This window comes from Herpailurus yagouaroundi, unplaced genomic scaffold, assembly GCF_014898765.1.
Source record: "Herpailurus yagouaroundi ecotype Mexico unplaced genomic scaffold, PumYag 207, whole genome shotgun sequence".
NCBI classification, from domain to species: Eukaryota; Metazoa; Chordata; class Mammalia; order Carnivora; family Felidae; genus Herpailurus; species Herpailurus yagouaroundi.
This window is the reverse complement of record NW_024412438.1, coordinates 1-18,009: the sequence shown is the minus strand read 5'-3', so window position 1 is coordinate 18,009 and position 18,009 is coordinate 1. Positions and strand designations below refer to the sequence as shown.

Genomic DNA, 18,009 nt, shown 5'->3' with positions numbered 1-18,009 from the left:
CCCAGCACGCAACTTAGAAGGCACTTAGGCAGGAAAACTCCGTTTTCTCTTTCCTATGTCTTTCCTCCTGTGAGTCTCATTTCTGCTCAAACACTTCCTGTCCGCTCCCCACCTGGGTGGGAGGCCTCCCCACGCCCAGCCTGGGACAGCAGCTCAATTCTGACACGATGATCGCAGAGACAGCGTCAGATCTCCCAGGTTAAGGGCTCGGTCCCACCTGACACCCCTTGCCCCCCTTCAGGTACATATCACAAGGGCACGCTGTCACCTGTGCTTCTGACCAACCAGCTATAAACCGGAGGTTCCCACCACCTCCTTCTGGGATTTGACAATGTGCTGGAATGACTCACTGAGCTAAGGAAAACAGGTTACTTACCAGAGTGTCCCTTTATTATAAAAGGATGCAACTCAGGAATAGGCTGACAGAAGAGATGCATAGGGCCGGGTGCGGGAGAAGGGGCATAGATAGGGGCTTTGTTGCCCTTTCCGGGCCCTCCCTGTGTTCCCCAAGCTCCCTGAACCCCCTACCTAAGGGATCTTTTGCAGACTTCATCAAGGAGGCATGACCCATTATTAACTCAGTCTCCAGCCTCTCTCCAGAGTGGTGGTGGTGGCAGGGGGGGGGGGGGGTCACTGAAATGTCCAAACTTTTAATCATAATGGTTTTTCTGGTGACTGGACCCCCTTCCTGAGACTATCCAGGAGCCCGCCAAGAATCACCCCCTTAAAACATGACACATGCCTCTCCAGGAAATTCTAAGGGATTTAGGAGCTCTGTGACAGGAACCAGGTCAAAGAGCAAATGTTAGAACAAAAGATGCTCCTAGCACCTTTAAAAAGAATTTTTTTTAAATGTTTGTTTATTTTTGAGAGAGAGAGACAGAGACAGAGAGACAGAGAGTGAACAAGCAGGGGAGGGGCAGAGAGAGAGAGGGAGACACAGAATCCGAAGCAGGTTTTTTTGTTTGTTTTCCTAGCACTTTTCTTTCTTAGGAAATTACAAGTTTTAGGAGCTCTGGCCCGGAGCCTGGGATGAAGACCAAAGTATACATTTCTCGTTATGTCACAGTATCACATTGCGAACGCATTTGGGCGGAGCCTCATTATTTTAAAACACTGACTATTAAGTCAGACAGGTGCTAGCACCTTCTCTCTCTTTCACTCGGGGCCAGGAAGGAGTTGGGGCCCTCGGCAGAGACCAAAACTAAGACTCAGAAAGTTGGAGAATGAACGAAGGCAGGTTGAAACGTAGGGGGCAGGTCAACTCAAGATGAGGTTACAGGATGGTCACCTCAGAAAAGGTTGTCCAGGGACAGGATCGCACCCGCCAACCTGAGTTCAAAGCTGAAGGTGGCCGCCAACGGTGCCACGTGCGGTCGCGGGCAGGGCTTCCCAGGTAGGTCTTGTCTTGTTCAGGCACTCGCCGCAGAGAGGGAAGGCTGTACTTCACGCTCGGCCCTCCTGGGCCCAGCACCGGCCCTTGCCACCGCCCGGGGCCCAGCACTGTGATCCAGAGCCTGGTGACAGGACGGACTCGGGTGATTGCAAAAGCCAGACGCGGAAATCATCACCACCACCTTCGGGAGCCCAGCACTTCGCTTCATGTCTCCCAAAGACCCTCTCCAGCTGAAAGCCACTCTTTCTTTTACCCAGAGTCGAGACCCGGGTCGAGAATTAGGCTGGACCCTGTGCTGGCTTGAAGGGACCCTTCCCTTGGACTGAGGGAGGGGGGTGCCAGGGCGGGGGAGGGAATTCCCATCCACCAGCCTCAGCCTGATGATAACAGCTTCTCGGCAACCTCTTCTGTAAGCTAGTTTCATTACTTCTTTCTAAAATGTATCTTTTTTTTTATTTTTTTAATGTTTATTTATTTTTGAGACAGAGAGAGACAGAGCATGAACGAGGGAGGGTCAGAGAGAGAGAGGGAGACACAGACACAGGATCTGAGGCAGGCTCCAGGCTCTGAGCTGTCAGCACGGAGCCCGACGCGGGGCTCGAACTCATGGGCGGTGAGGACATGACCTGAGCTGAAGTCGGACGCTTAACCGACTGAGCCACCCAGGTGCCCCTGAAATATATTTTAAAGGTAGGGGTGCCTGGGTGGCTCAGTTGCTTAAACGCCCAACCCTTGGTCTCAGCTCAGGTCATGATCTTGTGGTTTGTGGGTTCAAGCCCCGCATTGGGTTCTGTGCTGGCAGCACAGAGCCGGCTTGGGATTCTTTCTCTCTCCTTCTATCTCTGTCCCACCCTTGCTTGCGCTCACACGCACGCTCTCTCAAAATAAGTAAACAGTACAAAAACTTTTAGGGTCGCCCTGGGTGGCTTAGTTGGCTAAGTGTCTGACTCAAGCTTGGGATTCTCTCTCTCTCCCTCTCACTCTGCCCCCCTCCTCTGCTCGATCTCTCTCTCTCTCTCTCTCCCAAAAAATAAAATAAAACATAAAAAAATTTAAAGTAAAAATGCTGATCATTTACTCAAAAATGTAAATGAAGAATGGCAGTGAGCTCCTAGTCTCCCTAACTGTAATTCTCAAAAGAAACAAAGCACAGCATCCAACATCCGGCCGCTAGGTCCATCGACACCTGAGGGGCAGGGAGGCTGTGAAGATTGAAGATGTCCTTCAAGTAGTTCCAAAATGCGCCCCCGCCCCGTGGAGAATCATTGATTTGTGATTAAACTTTCACGCTGACACGTGCACGGTATTTCAGAATCTGCTAAATCTAGAAAGGTTCTGTCAATAGACGCACAGCATTATTAATGATAAAATCTTCTCTCACTTTGAAGTCCTAAAAATAATTACAATTACAGTTCTAGGCAGCTCAATAATTTTACATTTTTGGTCTTTCCACTGGTGGCCGTCACCAGGCGCTCAGGGTGTCGTATAGGGAAGCCCAGAGTCATGTAATGCACTTCCTGGACTTGCGAAGTCAGGAAAGTCACACTTAATCCCTTTGGGTTTCTTGCAAAATAGGAATGTATTTCTCTATGGTAACTCACTGCTTGATTTTACTTGTGAGCCAGGAAATAAGATGAATAAGCCAAAGTGATGTGGTAACAGATTGGTTAAATGAACGGTGAATTAAGTCCTATTCTTCTATGACAGATGGGAATAAATCACCACTACACTAATGAGGAAGGAAATGGCACTTTTCATCAAATCGGTTCTCTATATCTTCCTTCTGCTCTGGGTCCAGCTACCTACAGGGCTTTGTTTGCTCTTGTGCCATAGCTCCCTGGTGACCACCAGCATCCAGTCCCCTGCCGTCGGCCGGAGAGAGTGAGAGACCAGCATAGGAGTCACACAAGGTGGAAATGCCAGAAACACTGCGGGCTTTCCACCCCTCCCCCTCCCAAGTCCACAAGGTTGTGGAAGGTGGTCATAGACAGCCTCTCTTCCCACTGGGGACGAAGAGGTGGCCTGGGGGGTGTGGGGCCCACGTGTGGGAGTGGGCAGAGCAGAGCAGAGGCTTGGCCTTGCAGAAGCGGTGGGTCAGCAAAATCCAACCGCAGGCTCAAGCCAGAGGCCTGCCTGCCTGGCTCCTGCTGGCGGAGAGGGCAGTAGGCGATCGCAAGGAGCCCTCTGTTGGCGTCTATCCTACAGGCGAAGCAAAAAGATCGATTAACCGGGTCCAGGGTCCAGCCCGACGCCTGGCTGGGAGTTGTAGCCTGGGCTTCCTGAGCTCTTAGGCCTTGTGCAGAAAGCAGCAGGAAAAGGGCTGTGAAAGGTAGGGAAATATAAAGCTTTTCCCTTTCTTCCATGGACTCCCTCCCAACTTGTCGTGGTGTCGTTTTTACTTGCTATTTAATGTCATTCTGTGTGAAGAAAAATTAAAATGATTCGCACAAATGTGACATGTCATCTTTATATTGTACAAGGCCCATTTCTTATCCTCTACTTTATCTGGTTTTTTCTTAAAATTTTTTTAACATTTATTTATTATTGAGAGTCAGGGCATGAGCATGGGAGGGGCAGAGAGAGTTGGAGGAGACAGAATCCAAAGCGGGCTCCGGGCTCTGAGCTGTCAGCACAGAGCCCAACGCGGGACCCGAACTCACACACCAGGAGATCGTGGCCTAAACTGAAGTTGGACACTTAACCGACTGAGCCACCCAGGCACCCCTCTTCTGCTTTATCTTGAGCTCCTATAGTCAAGCTTCTCTCCTCTCCGTAGGTCCTTGGACTTTGACGTGTCCCCAAGATTGAGCAGACACCCCTATGCAGAACATGTCCCATTTACTAGCTGATCCTGACAATCGGGTGACCAAAGGGAAACACATTTCCTGGGAAACTGCAGCATCATCATGTTCTGTTCACTCTCCCTTGCTGCCTCAACTTCCCCTTAAAAGTTTCTGCTAAGCTCTGCTTACCTCACCCTATGACAGAAACGCCCTTTGCTGTTTGATTTTGAGATATTTGCAGATTTCTGAGATTGGAGCATTCTCTCTATTGCGGTAGTCTTTTTCGAGAAGTCTCTCCTTAACTAAGTCCGGATTTGGTTTTAGTTGGCAGTGCAAATACCAAAGCATTTAACTCATAGGCAGAATCACCAGAATCATGCACATAAATTAAAAAAAAAAATTATTTCAATTCTAGTTAGTTAATATATGGTGCAATATTGGTTTCAGAAGTAGAATTTAGTGATGCATCACTTACATACAATACGCAGTGCTCATCACAAGGCCCTCCTTAGTACCCATCACCCAATTAGCTCATCCCCTCCCACCTTCCCTTCAGCAACCCTCAGTTTGTTCTCCGTATTTAAGAGTCTCTTATGGTTTGCCTTCCTCTCTTTTTTTCCCCTCTCGTCCCTTATGTTCATCCGTTTTGTTTCTTAAATTCCACATATGAGTGAAAACCTACGGTATTTGTCTTTCTCTAACTTATTTCACTTAGCATAATACATTCTAGCTCCATCCACATCCTTGCAAATGGCAAGATTTCATTTTTTTGATGACTAATAATCCATTGTTTATATACACACACATATATATATGTGTGATATATGATTGTATATATGATATATATATGATATATATATCATATATATATATGTGAGATATATATATATCTCACATCTTTTTTTATCCGTTCATCTGTCGATGGACATTTGGGCTCTTTCCATAATTTGCAAATTTCCATAATTTCCACAGTTGTTGACAGTGCTATTAACATGGGGGTGCATGTGCCCATTCAAATCTGTATTTTTGTATCCCTTGGGTAAATACCTAGTAGTGCAATTGCTGGGTCAGGGTAGTTCTATTTTTAACTTTTTGAGGAACCTCCATACTGTTTCCCAGAGTGGCTGCCCCAGGTGGCATTCCCACCGGCAGTATAAGAGGGGGTCCCCTCTCCCCGCATTCCCAGAACATGTTGCACAGACTTAACTCAACTGTTTTTATTTTACTCCTGAATATGCCCATCCTACCGCCATTTTCTGCCTTCAGCTTGCTGATATGGAAGGAAGGACTGGAAGGAAAACGAACTCTGGCTTGTGCTGTCTTCACCTTTCCCCCCCTAAGCAGTTGGCTAATACAGGAAGTAAGGGAAGAAAGGATATGATAAGATTATTTGGTCTTTGGTCTTTTTGCTTAGAACGCCATCCCCTTCTTTTTGCGTTTGAAGCAAATTCTGCTTGGAATGGAAAGCGTGGCCTCGGGGCTGGCAGGTCAGTTTATTCTGTCACCAAGACGACGTGCTTCCTGTGCACTCGCCTTAAGTCTCTGAACTCCCATTGCGGCAGTGGGTCCATCCCGAATTTTGTGTTCATCAAAGGTAGCAAATGCTAGGTACAAATGCACCACGAGGAAGGTGGACACGAATGTTGCTGGCGTCTTCTCTGCTCATACGCAGGTGCCCTAGTTCCAGTGGACTCTGTTACGAAACCCACATTTAAAGGTTATTTAAAATTTCAAGGACATTTCCCGGACATCCCCCCCCGAATTCCAAGAGACAGAATCGGTCCTAAGCTCCTTTTCCAGAAGGCGCTACTTACGTTTGCTGAGCACCGCTCCCTGGTGGTCTAGTGGCTAGGATTCGGCGCTTTCACCGCCGCGGCCCGGGTTCGATTCCCGGTCAGGGAAGCCTGTTTTCTTTCTGATCACCACCGACATTCTGCTGTTGCGGCCAACTCGGTTTTAACCAAGGCTCACGTGCGCGCACCTCACATGCCATCCCGCCCCGAGGCGTGTCACTATCACGGGAATGGGGAACACGGGTGTATGTGAAGAATGAAAACTTTCTCTAAGCCTAGCCAAACTCGCCTCTGCCTCACTCTATTGGGAATTACGGATTTGTTTTTTCCATCTAAGAAAATTTCTACATGAAATGAGTTCTATCAAATGACTCTCACATCTGTTACGGTTTGATTGGCATAGGTACGGTTTTAGTAATGGATGTAATTTTTTCCCTGTTCATTGAAACCCTAAGGTACATGCGAGAGGTGTAGACAGCTCAGGTGATTTTACCAGATCTGGGGCCGTTTGGTCTTTTGTAAGCGCAAGAATACCTTTCTATATGTTGATTAGTTCATTTTACCTGTAAGACAGGAACTATAATACAAAGATGAATAGCAACTCATATGACACCAGTCTTTGGCTCCCTGGGGACTTTGTCCTGCGGTTCTCAGCACTGATTTCAGGATCACCTGGGAAAAGCTTGAGAGGCAGGCAGATTTTGCGAGGCATCGTCTTAATCCGGGGATCCGTGAGCTTGGCCTTGGCGGGCAGGAGTGGGGAGCCACGGGAACACTGGCTGGCCTGCAAGACTGCGTGCAACCGGCCTTGGGGGTAACCAGGCTCAGGAGCCGTAACAGTAGCAAAATGTCAGCGGTGGACAGAAAGGAAAAAAAAAAAAAAAAAAAAGACCAAGGAAGGTGAGACCAGCTTCCCTGACCGGGAATCGAACCCGGGCCGCGGCGGTGAAAGCGCCGAATCCTAGCCACTAGACCACCAGGGAGAGGTGTTTGATGTGCCTGAGCAGCAACTCCTAGAATAAGATCTTAAGAATGATGCAGCCACCTGTTAGAGGCCTTTAGAAACGTCTGGAGAATGTTCTGTAGGGGGGTGTGCGGTGCTGGATGCAGCAACTGCCACGTGGGTCAGAGGGTGGCAGGAAACTTTAGTGGCAGAAAAGTTGCAAAAAAGACTGTCACAAGTCAAGCCAGGGAAGAGGACACTTTTTCCTACATTTTTGTCATCGACTCCCTCTGACCGCAGGGCTTGCTCGTGTTTCTTTCTTTTTTCCCCTCTTCATTCCTAAAATATTTGTGCCTCTCTCACTTCTAGTTTCCCCGTGGTTGATTGAGGAAACCCATGTCTCTCTTTTGCTCCCTCACCCCCCAAAAAGGATCCTGTTCCTGATCTTCTCTGATTATGGCCCTCCCCTATGCAGAGGGAGGAACATTCAGGGCCAAGGGGACATGCCCACCGGGAGTCGCACCCCTCTCCCCGGCCAGGCTCTGTTATTTGGGACGTAGAATGACCTGCACAAATGGCTGACGTTTGGTTAGGGCGCCCCTCTCCCCCACCTGCGTGGTGGAAGTGGATTAGCCTCCGGTGCGTGCAAGTAAGGATCGACAGGTGGCCAAAGGAAGGCTGTTTGCAGGGGTTTGAACAGATCCTGGTGCCAACACACCTGCACAGGACCCCTCTCAGTTCAGGAAGGAGCTAGAATTGAGAGGAGAGGGTCTTTCCTGGGCCACGGTGGTCAGGCAGAACTATGAGGAGTCTCACAATTCTAAATGCAAATCTGGACCCACAGGTCCTTAAGAAAATATTTTTGTCAATGTAGATGGAAAGCTCTTATTGTATGTTACTGCTTATGAGCTTAATTGATCAATTTAAAACATCTCGACATATGGTATGTGGCCCTCCATTTGTACTGTTCCTCGCAATCACAAATATGAGGCACTAATAGAGGGTCTTTTGGACTATTCCCTTTTGTATTCCGTTTGCACTGCTTCTCTGACCTTCCAGGCCCACCGCCAACAGAGCTCTCAGCTCTTTACCCCACCACTGGGAGGGTCTAAAGTCATGCTCTCCCAAACTAAGTCATCTTCCTCCATTCCCCCAACCAGGAACCTTTCCCACGGCCCCACCCCCACAGCACCCTTGGAAATGAGCCCAGAACCTTTTCCACCCACCATATCCGTTGAACGCACGGTCCTTTCTGTTTTAACCTCTGTGGCTCTCCCTCTGGTGAGGACACTGCCAAGTTCTTTGGGGGGTATTTTCACCTCAGCAGCTCAAGCAGCCTGCGTGTGGTTTAAGGTAGTGGGCTAGCAGGTAACAGGTATGCAGTCTCTCCTTAAAATTGTATTCAGTAGCATGTTTCCAATTAAAAAAAAAAAAAGAAATTGTAAAGTTGTTTCTGTTTCCTGTAATTTGAGGAACCCTCAGATCTTCTGCTAGGAGTTAATGAGAGGAGGGAGAAGAAGGCACCTGCTTGCTTGGTGTATCAGAGTTCTTCAGAGACACAGAACCAATAGGAGATCGACATCCACACGTATATTTGTATCTATGTCTGTGTGTATATCTATATCTATACATGTTCCTATATGTATATCTGTATCTTTATCTATATCTATATATGTTTCTGTATCTGAAGATCACATGATCATGGAGTGTCGAGGTCTGCAAAGTGAGCTGGCAAGCTGGAGGCCCAGGAGAGTTGGTGGGTCCAGTTGGAGTCTGAAGGCCTGAGAACCAGGGAAGCTGCTGGTGTAGTTCAAGTCCAAAGACCAAGGCCAGTACGCTCGAGACCCAGGAAGAGCTGGTGTTCCAGTCCAAGTCCATAAGCAGGAAAAACTCAATATCCTAGTTCAAAGGCAGTCTGGCAGGAGGAGTTCTCTCATCTGATTGGATGAGGCCCACCCACATTAGCCAGGGCAATAAGCTTTACTCAGTCTACTGACTTAAATGTTAATTCCATCCAAAAACATCCGCACAGAAACATCCAGGGGCACCTGGGTGGCTCAGTGGGTTAGGCCTCCGACTTCAGCTCAGGTCATGATCTCACGTTTGTGAGTTCGAGCCCCATGTTGGCCTCTGTGCTGACCACCTGAAGCCTGCTTCCGATTCTGTGTCCCTCTGTCTGTGTCCCTCCCCATCTCTCTCTCTCTCTCAAAAATAAATTTAAAAAAAAATTAAAAAAAAAAAAAAAGAAACACTCCAAATAATGTTTGACCAAATATCTGGGCACCCCATGACCCAGTCAGGTAGACACATATAATTAAACATCCTAGAAGGTGATGCCTTATACTAAACACACAGAAGAAGAGAGAACTGCCTTGGTTAGGCTTCAGTGTAGGACAGTTGCTTCTTCAGAGCACTTTTGCCTCTGCTCTCTCTGGATATAGCGTAAAGTTGCTTTCATCCGGTCACATAAGAGGGGTGAATTAAAAAGAAAAAGTCCGTTCTGACAGAGCAACAGCAGGGCTGGAAAATAGCAGGTTACCAACACACCTCCCCCAGGGGACTCGAACCACCAATATATTGATTTATGGTCAAACCAGCTGACCATTGGACTTCAGGGACTCTGCGGCTGAGTTGTTTTGTTTTGTTTTGTTTTTTTAAGTGGAATGCATATAAGTTTAACTATTTTAGAGTGGAACTATTCAGTTACTGAGTACTATTCAGTTACTTAGTACATTAACAATGTACTAAGGAACTTTGTGTAACTACCTTAACTACCTAGTTCTAAAACATATTCATCATCCCAAAATAAAGCCCCACATCCACGAAGCAATTACTCCTCGATACACGCTCCTCCTGGAAGCCATCATCTTGCTTTCTGTTCCTATGGACTTATCTATTCGGGATATTTCATTTACACGAAATCATACAACAGGTAACATTCTGTCTGTGGCTTCTTTTACTTAGCTTGTGGTTGGAGTTCCTTCAAGCTGCGACATGTATCATTTAAATGTTAATTCCATTCCTTTTTATGGCTGATTAACATTTCATTGTGTGTATATGCGACATGTTTATACATTCACCCACTGATGGAACTTTTGGTTGTTTCTCCCTCTTGGCCGCTGTGAGTAGTGGCGCTGTGAACATTCACATGCAAGGACTAGTTTGAGTATCTAGGTTTTTTTTGTTTTTTTTTTTAACATGTATTTATTTTTTGAGAGGCAGAGACAGAGCAGGGGGTAAGAACCGAGGAGGGATAGAGAGAGAGAGGGAGACACAGCATCTGAAGCAGGCTCAAGGCTCTGAGCTGTCAGCACAGAGCCTGACACGGGGCTCAAACCACCTGAGACACCCAGGCGTCCCTTGGTGCCCCTGGTTTTAATTACTCTGGGTATATACCTAGTAAGTAAAATCGTGGGGTCATTTACATTCTCACCAGCAATTTTGGTGGTCCTCATTTCTCCTTCCTGCCAACACTTTCTATTTTCTATTGTTGTTGTTGTATTTAAAGTGACAGCAATCTTAGTGGGTATGGAGTTAACACCACATGTGTTCTAGAATGACTAAAATTAACAAGATTCATGATACCAAAGGAAAAAGAGGACCTTCTGTATGACTCCATTTATGTAAAATCTAGAGAATGCCAACTAATCTACAGTGGCAATAAGCAGATCCGTAATCACTCGAGATGCGCAGGTCAGTGGGGACGTGACTTAGCAAAGGGCAGAAGAGGGGAATTATCAAGGGCTATAAGGACACTTCTGGGGATGATGGGTACGCTCATTATTTTGATTGTAATCATGGCTTCAGTAGTACGTACATATGTCAAAACATCATACTGTATATTTTATTTATTTATTTTTATTTATTTATTCAACGTTTATTTATTTTTGAGAGAGACAGAGAACAAGTAGGGAAGAAGCAGAGAGAGAGGGACACAGAATCGGAAGCAGGCTCCAGGCTCTGAGCTGTCAGCACAGAGCCCAATGTGGCTCAAACCCAAGAACCATGAGATCATGACCTGAGCCGAAGTTGGACACTCAACCAACTGAGCCACCCAGGTGCTCCTTTACTATATATTTTAAATATGGGCAGTTGGTTGTATGTTAAATACTAAAGTGTTAAAAAAAAAAAAACAAAAAAACAAGGTGAGGGGTGCCTGGGTGGCTCAGTCAGTTAAGCATCTGACTTTTGATTTAGGCTCAGGTCATGATCTCACGGGTTCCTGAGATGGAACCCCACGTGAGGCTTTTCACCGACAGCGCGGAGCCTGCTTGGGACACTTTCTCTCCCCTCTCTGCCCCTCTCCCACTTGTGTGGGCTCTCTCTTTCTCTCTCTCAAGAAGAAAAAAAAAAAAACCACCAAAAAAAGGATACAAAGCCAAACAGTTTTACATATACCTTTTGGAGGTCACTAAAGTCTCTTCATTTTAAACGGTGCCATGAATTGAAAATGTAGGGGACTGATTACACCATTCTCTTTTTTTAAGACTGTTTTAAAAGGAGACTTTCTGAGCCTTTAAATTTCTCACACCTGTGACAAAGTCCTAAGTCATTAGCAATGCAGGTTCCCAGATGGCAACAGATGACCCTTCACTGCTACACAGCAGTTCTCCGGTTGTTAGACTCCCTTTCCAGAGTATTCAAAATATCTTCCCTGCTTTCCAGCCAACAAAGCCCTTTCACCTATTTCGGATACCCATATTTTTCTGTTACTGATGTCTAAATATTAGTGGTCTTGGATAGAAAATGCATAAATAAACTTTAGCAAATGAAGCAGAAAAGGAATTAATTGAGAGATCACTGGGCGGTCATAGATTTATGAGAATTAACAACCAGACTCAGATAAAGGGAATAACCAAAGGGGAGCTAGGAGGCCAGAAATATAGCCAAACTCATGCCAAAGAAAGAGTCTGGGAAGGAATCTACAGAATCTGTCAAAACTACATGCTAGCTTTGACTTCCTGGATAAAGGAATTCTAAACTGTTTATGAGTCTACACATCATTGAATCAGAATCTGGGGGAGTACCTTATAGCTAAAAGAACCAAGAAGAATTTTTCCTCCTCTACACTGCCTATAATGAAACACTAGAAAGGAGACATGAAGTAAGGACTGAGTATTCAGTTTTCAGCTGGAATTTGGACAAAATGTAAGGCTTGGGACAGTTTCCATCCAGCAAATGTTTCAGGAAGAAAGGGGAGCCAAGGAGATCAAACCCAGGTGCTGTCGGGAAACATGGTCCAGGGGAAAGAGGAACCTAAATCTGTATCTACAGAAGTCTTTAGTAACACCTCAAGAAGATTGAAGGAGTGCCTCCTAGACTTTTTCAGAAAGAAAGAAGGCCTTTTATGAATCTTAAGGGCTTGCCTCAAAGACCTTCCTGTTAAGAAGGCTTTTAAGGATCTTAAGGACATTGACCCACAGCAACCTTACCAGGGGCCCAATGTAGAAAAGGGCTGATCTCAAAGAGATTTGTGAGTGTGGCTTTTGCCTAATAAGTGACGTATATATTGATATATTTATAAGAAACTCTTCAAGCTTTTAAAGGAAGTATATCAGCTTGGACTGAAAGGGACAGAGGCAGTACAAAATTAAAAGAAGCCTTTGGACCTGCAAACTCCTATGAGCAGGAAGCAGGCTGAGCAAATGATCAGCTGTGAACACCGACTATTCCTCTGGAAAAGTAAGCAGAATTCAGGAAGCAGAAGTGAGGAATTCCCAGGGAGTAGTAATGGGGCTTAATCAAGGAACTGGCCACATGAATCTGACTGGATGTCAGAGTTGATGCGGACCAGTGGTCTTCAATTTCTCTCTTTCGAATGGGAGTGTCAACAGAGGTTGACCCATGCCTGTCTCAACACTGTATGTTGGAGATGTGGGGGCCGGATGACTTATTCTTTCACTCAAAAGTCTTTTGACCAAGAAGAAACTACTCACGGGGCCTCAGGTATAGCAGGAACAACTCAGAAGTGAGATAAGGAGCTTATGAAGAGAGGGGAAACATGGAAGCATGTTTGTGGCTCAAAGGACAGCAGTCTCTGGGTGGACTGTGAACCACCAAGCTTTAACCTAACAGCAGAAAGTCTAACTCATTACAAAGATCAGGCAGAGTCCACGGGTTGGCATTTCCTATTGAATAACTTGTGGCCAAACACCAGACTGTACTCCTGGGTTAACTGCCAGCTCCTGGGTGCAGCACTTTGGGGAGCTCAACTCTAGGCAGTCAGAGACCCTGCCCTGCTCTCCTGAGTCTGAAACCCTGGCAGTACAACGGATTTGGATGATTCCAGAAGCCAAGTTCTTTCGGCCAATATGGGGCGAGTACATAGAATAGCCTTGGAGCCTCCATAGCTTTGTAAATGGCAGGAGAAAGATTTAGGGACCATGGTGCCCCATTTGTTCTGGAAATTCCCCCAGGGGGCACAGCTGGATCACACTGATCTTGGTAGGAATTTCAGAAAGTAGGTTATGAACTGAAAAAGTATGGTAACTATACCTGTTTTCTCACTCATCATTTTATTTACAGCTCTTTACAGAGTGCCTGGCATATAAGAGTTGTCAATATATGTTTGTTGAATGAACGTATGTGTGCATGAATAAATAGACGAATAACAGGTACATATTTAGAGACTAGGGACAAGCCAGGATTTTGTGTTTTTCGAAAAGCCTTCAGGGAGAAAGTTTGATTTAGCCAACAGTTTTGTTTCCGTGGTCTTCCTGTCTGCGGACTTCTGAGCTAAGAAGGGCATCTGAGAGATGAAAAAAAAAAGTCAGCTTTGGCTGAGGGGAAGGTCCAGCTCACAGGAATTCCTGGCATGAGAACACTCACAGACAGGAGTCCTGACAACACATTCCTTGCACTATAACAGGACTTCTCAAGGTGACCCGGGTCCAGTCCCCGAGGGAACCCGGCAGTGGGCTAACAGGAATGGAAGGCAGAGAAGTTAAATTGGAAGAACTCGACGACGGATGGATTTGCTGGGTGAGGGAAAAAGACTTGAAGGAAGTCCCCTTCCCATCTGGCTTGTTTCCCTAAAGGTGGTGGTAATGCCATTCACTAAGAGAGGAAACACTGGAAAAGACTCTCATGCCTTGGGGATGAGGAGAAGGTGAACTCAGCTTGGGAGAGGATAACCCCGAGGGCAACGGGTCATGTGAAGCAGGCAGGTGGAGGCGTGGGTAGGTTTAGAACTCAGAGAGGTTCTGGAGACACAAATTTGAAAGTCAACAAGATCACCAAAAGAGAGCACAATATGAAACGAGAAGCGTTGGAGCCCCAGTCAGAGCCTTGAAGGTTTATTTCTAGGACCTTCACTGCAGCCTTATATCTAAGAGCAGTGTCAGTCCTAAGTAAGTAGCAGGATAAACGTGAGAGCACGTTAATGCAGGAAATGAAACTTTAATTCCTTTTAAACGCGGCCAGAGATCATTGGGTTTCTCCAGGTGCTTGCCATCTGCTACAAGAATTAAGTGAACTCAAAAGAGCCTTAACTGTTTTCTGTACTAGCAGTGCTCATTTGCAAAGGCCCACTTGCTATGGAATTCTGCAAAAAAAGCAGCTCGAAAAAGGTTTTGATTTTAGAGGAAAGGGAAGTACAGGTACCTCTAGTTTCTCCATAGAAAGCTCCTGATCCTAAGATGTGGCACTCGGAGAATTTCTCTTAGTAGACAAGTAATTCGCGGAATTTTGGATTGGAAATGGAACTCTGATTTTTAAAATGAAGGAAAAAAAAAAAAAGTGAGGCTATCACTTCAGGCGTCCCTGGGTGGGATCGAACCACCAACCTTTCGGTTAACAGCCGAACGCGCTAACCGATTGCGCCACAGAGACTACCCACAATCCCTAGCAAAATTTCGCACACCCTATGTATGTGTAGACCATTAACCAAACACTAGCGTTCCGCCATCTGGGTTCGTTTCTTCATCTTGAGATTGCAAGTAGGTTCCAAGTTATGTGATTCTAAAAGCCAGAACATTAAACCATCCCTGTCATACGACAGTAGAATCCTTGCTTCCTTTCTTCCCAATCTCTTAGCACCAGCGGGAAGCGGCGTCCTCTTTCTCCCCAAGTGGAGATCTGGACACGAGTTAAGACCAGATTCACCACCGGAGGAAATGGAGAATGGCGGGATGGAGTGGAGGACTAAGCAGGGATTAATGAGTGCTGGGGAAACAGCTTGCTGCTGATTTGAACTGACATCCCCGCTTGGGACATCAGCCTGATGTTCTTACTTCGCTAAACTTCTATGAAACCCACTTACATTACCTCTCTCTGAATTAGAAAACCCAGATGCCGAGCGTTTATTTAAAAACGTAACTTCGAAAGGGCAGTGATCTTCAAAGCTCTTCCTGAATGTAATTCTCAAGTAATAGCGAATATTCCACGGGGGAGGGAAGACAACCTCTGGAGACCGGACATACAGACTAGGTTGAACACTTCCCCCAGTACTCCTCCCTCCACTCACAATTGTGGTTCAAAAATATCGCCAATGGGCCCTGGCTCTCGGGAGAGAACTTAGTAATTTATAATAAGTAAAACTAAATGTTTTCTTAAACATTTTTAAATTTAATAAATTTTTTAATTAATTAATTTTTAAATTTTACATCCAAATTAGTTAGCATATAGTGCCACAATGATTTCAAAGGTCGATTCCTTAATGCCCCTTACCCATTTAGCTCATCCCCCCTCCCATAATCCCTCCAGCAACCCTGTTTGTTTTCTATATTTAAGAGCCTCTTATGATTTGTCCCCCTCCCTGTTTTGGTATTATTTTTACTTTCCTTCCCTTATGCTCATCTGTTTTGTCTCTTAAAGTCCTCATATGAGTGAAGTCATATGATTTTTGTCTTCCTCTGACTGACTAATTTCACTTAGCATAATACCCTCCAGTTCCACCCACGTAGTTGTAAATGGCAAGATTTCATTCTTTCTGATTGCCGAGTAATACTCCATTGTATAGATATACCACATCTTCTTTATCCATTCATCCATCGATGGACATTTGGGCTCTTTCCATACTTTGACTATTGTCGATAGCGCTGCTATAAACATTGGGGTGCATGTGCCCCTTTGAAACAGCACACCTATATCCTTGGATAAATACCTAGTAGTGCAATGGCTGGGTCATAGGGTAGTTCTATTTTTAATTTTTTGAGGAACCTCCGTACTGTTTTCCAGAGTGGCTGCACCAGGTTGCATTCCCACCAACAATGCAAAAGAGATCCTCTTTCTCTGCATCCTTGGCAACGTTTGTTGTTGCCTGAGTTTTTAATGTGAGCCATTCTGACAGGTGTGGGGTGGTATCTCATTGTGGTTTTGATACAACTAAAATGTTTTACATCGAAACCAATCTGCAAGTTACTTTGAATCAAGAAAATAAGTTTTAGTAATGAATGTAATTTGACTGGTTGGATGAAATTCTAAGAACAGGTAAATTTTCAGAATTTTGTAGAGCCTGTGGGCATTTGGCGAAACCCTCTGGCATTTCCAGGGGTAGATACTGTGACTCAGAAATTCCTGGCTAGAGAAATACAGATCGTTCATTGCACAGACTCAGGTTCAGAAAAACACGAGTACAGGTACACCTCATATAGTTAGTCTTCTAGATGTAAACAGGTGGAAACTTCAGCTGCTTGTAAAACCAGATCAAAGTCATCTTCACGAAGTAGAAAATATTAGCATGCCATTTCTCTGCTAGACAACAAAGCAGATATGACTGAAACACACTGGTTCCCCAGGGATACATCTTCAGTTGACTCAAAAGATTTTATAAAAATTCACAGGCCAAGTTACCTAGAGGTACAGGGGTCATGGCAGATGGCTGAGTCAACAGACCCAAAGGGCTTTTTCCCACCCATATATATTAAAAAAAATTTTTTTTTCAACGTTTATTTATTTTTGGGACAGAGAGAGACAGAGCATGCACGGGGGAGGGGCAGAGAGAGAGGGAGACACAGAATCGGAAACAGGCTCCAGGCTCTGAGCCATCAGCCCAGAGCCTGACGCGGGGCTCGTACTCACAGACTGCGAGATCGTGACCTGGCTGAAGTCGGACGCTTAACCGACTGCGCCACCCAGGCGCCCCCCGCCCATATATTTTCTTACCAGGCTCTGAGGATCCATGTCCTGTACTAAGGAAGAAAGCCCAGTAGCTTCAGAGAATACATGGGTACTGAAACGAAAGCCAGCTTTCCCATATGACCAGAAGCTAAAAGCCTAGGAAGAAAATACAGAAAATACAGAGCACACAACTGATTTCCCAGGATCAGAAACAATATGAGGCACTATTTACAATGTAGCCAGGACGCCAGGGGGCGGGGGAAAAATCAAGTGGTGTGAAAAAGATTGGCAAAAGGGAGGAGTTCTGAAAAACGGAAAAAAATCAAAATAAAAGGTCTTCAGAGAAAGGAAAAACTAAAGAAGTCAAGACAAGCTAGTATAAGGAGGATATATTAAATAGTTTTAATGTAATGCACGTCGCACTGGGATACAAGTTGCACACAACGCAGGATTGTGCGATTCAGCTTGGAGAGCACCCATACAAGAACGGTACGGAGCTGGTGAGAAGGAACAGGAAGGTCCTGGCTAGGTGTATGGTAAGGCAGGAATGGGAAACTAGTAAACGTGAAATCTTGGTGGCGGGCAAGTGGAATGAGGGACTGGGGTGGGGAGAGGAGGAGGAGGACGGTACTTCTGGGTAACACGCTGGCCGCTGGGCCATATGACGGAGGGTATCAGTCACGCAACTGGAAAAACACGCACACGAGAAGTCCACTCCGTCCTCCCGTGTGATGCACAGGCTCCCACCTGCTTGAGGTTGGATCTTCCTCACCGGCTCCACCTGTATCTGCGTGCTCTCTCACCGTCATTGCCTGATGGTCCCAATGAAGGGACTTGGCCAGAATGTGCTTTTCACATCCAGGATCGGATTCCACGGTCGGTCTCAGTTCTCCCATTCCCCCAACCCACCACTCCCGTGGGACACAGTAATCGCCGCAGGGAGGACTACACCTCTGCCACGGCTGGTTCCGCCGCCCCGGAACGAACACCACTGCCACCCTTCATCCACACACCGTGTCCTCCTTTCCGGCGCGA

General features: G+C 45.9%; 3 non-coding genes across 3 annotated transcripts; 1 reads left to right on the top strand and 2 right to left on the bottom strand.

Moving 5' to 3' along the window:
* Positions 1-6,009: 6,009 nt before the first annotated feature.
* TRNAE-UUC (transfer RNA glutamic acid (anticodon UUC)) lies at positions 6,010-6,081 on the top strand. Its single transcript has one exon. It is a non-coding gene; the product is annotated as a tRNA-Glu (tRNA).
* Positions 6,082-6,883: 802 nt separating this feature from the next.
* Positions 6,884-6,955, bottom strand: TRNAE-UUC (transfer RNA glutamic acid (anticodon UUC)). Its single transcript has one exon. It is a non-coding gene; the product is annotated as a tRNA-Glu (tRNA).
* Positions 6,956-14,671: 7,716 nt separating this feature from the next.
* Positions 14,672-14,745, bottom strand: TRNAN-GUU (transfer RNA asparagine (anticodon GUU)). The gene has a single exon. It is a non-coding gene; the product is annotated as a tRNA-Asn (tRNA).
* Positions 14,746-18,009: the final 3,264 nt, after the last annotated feature.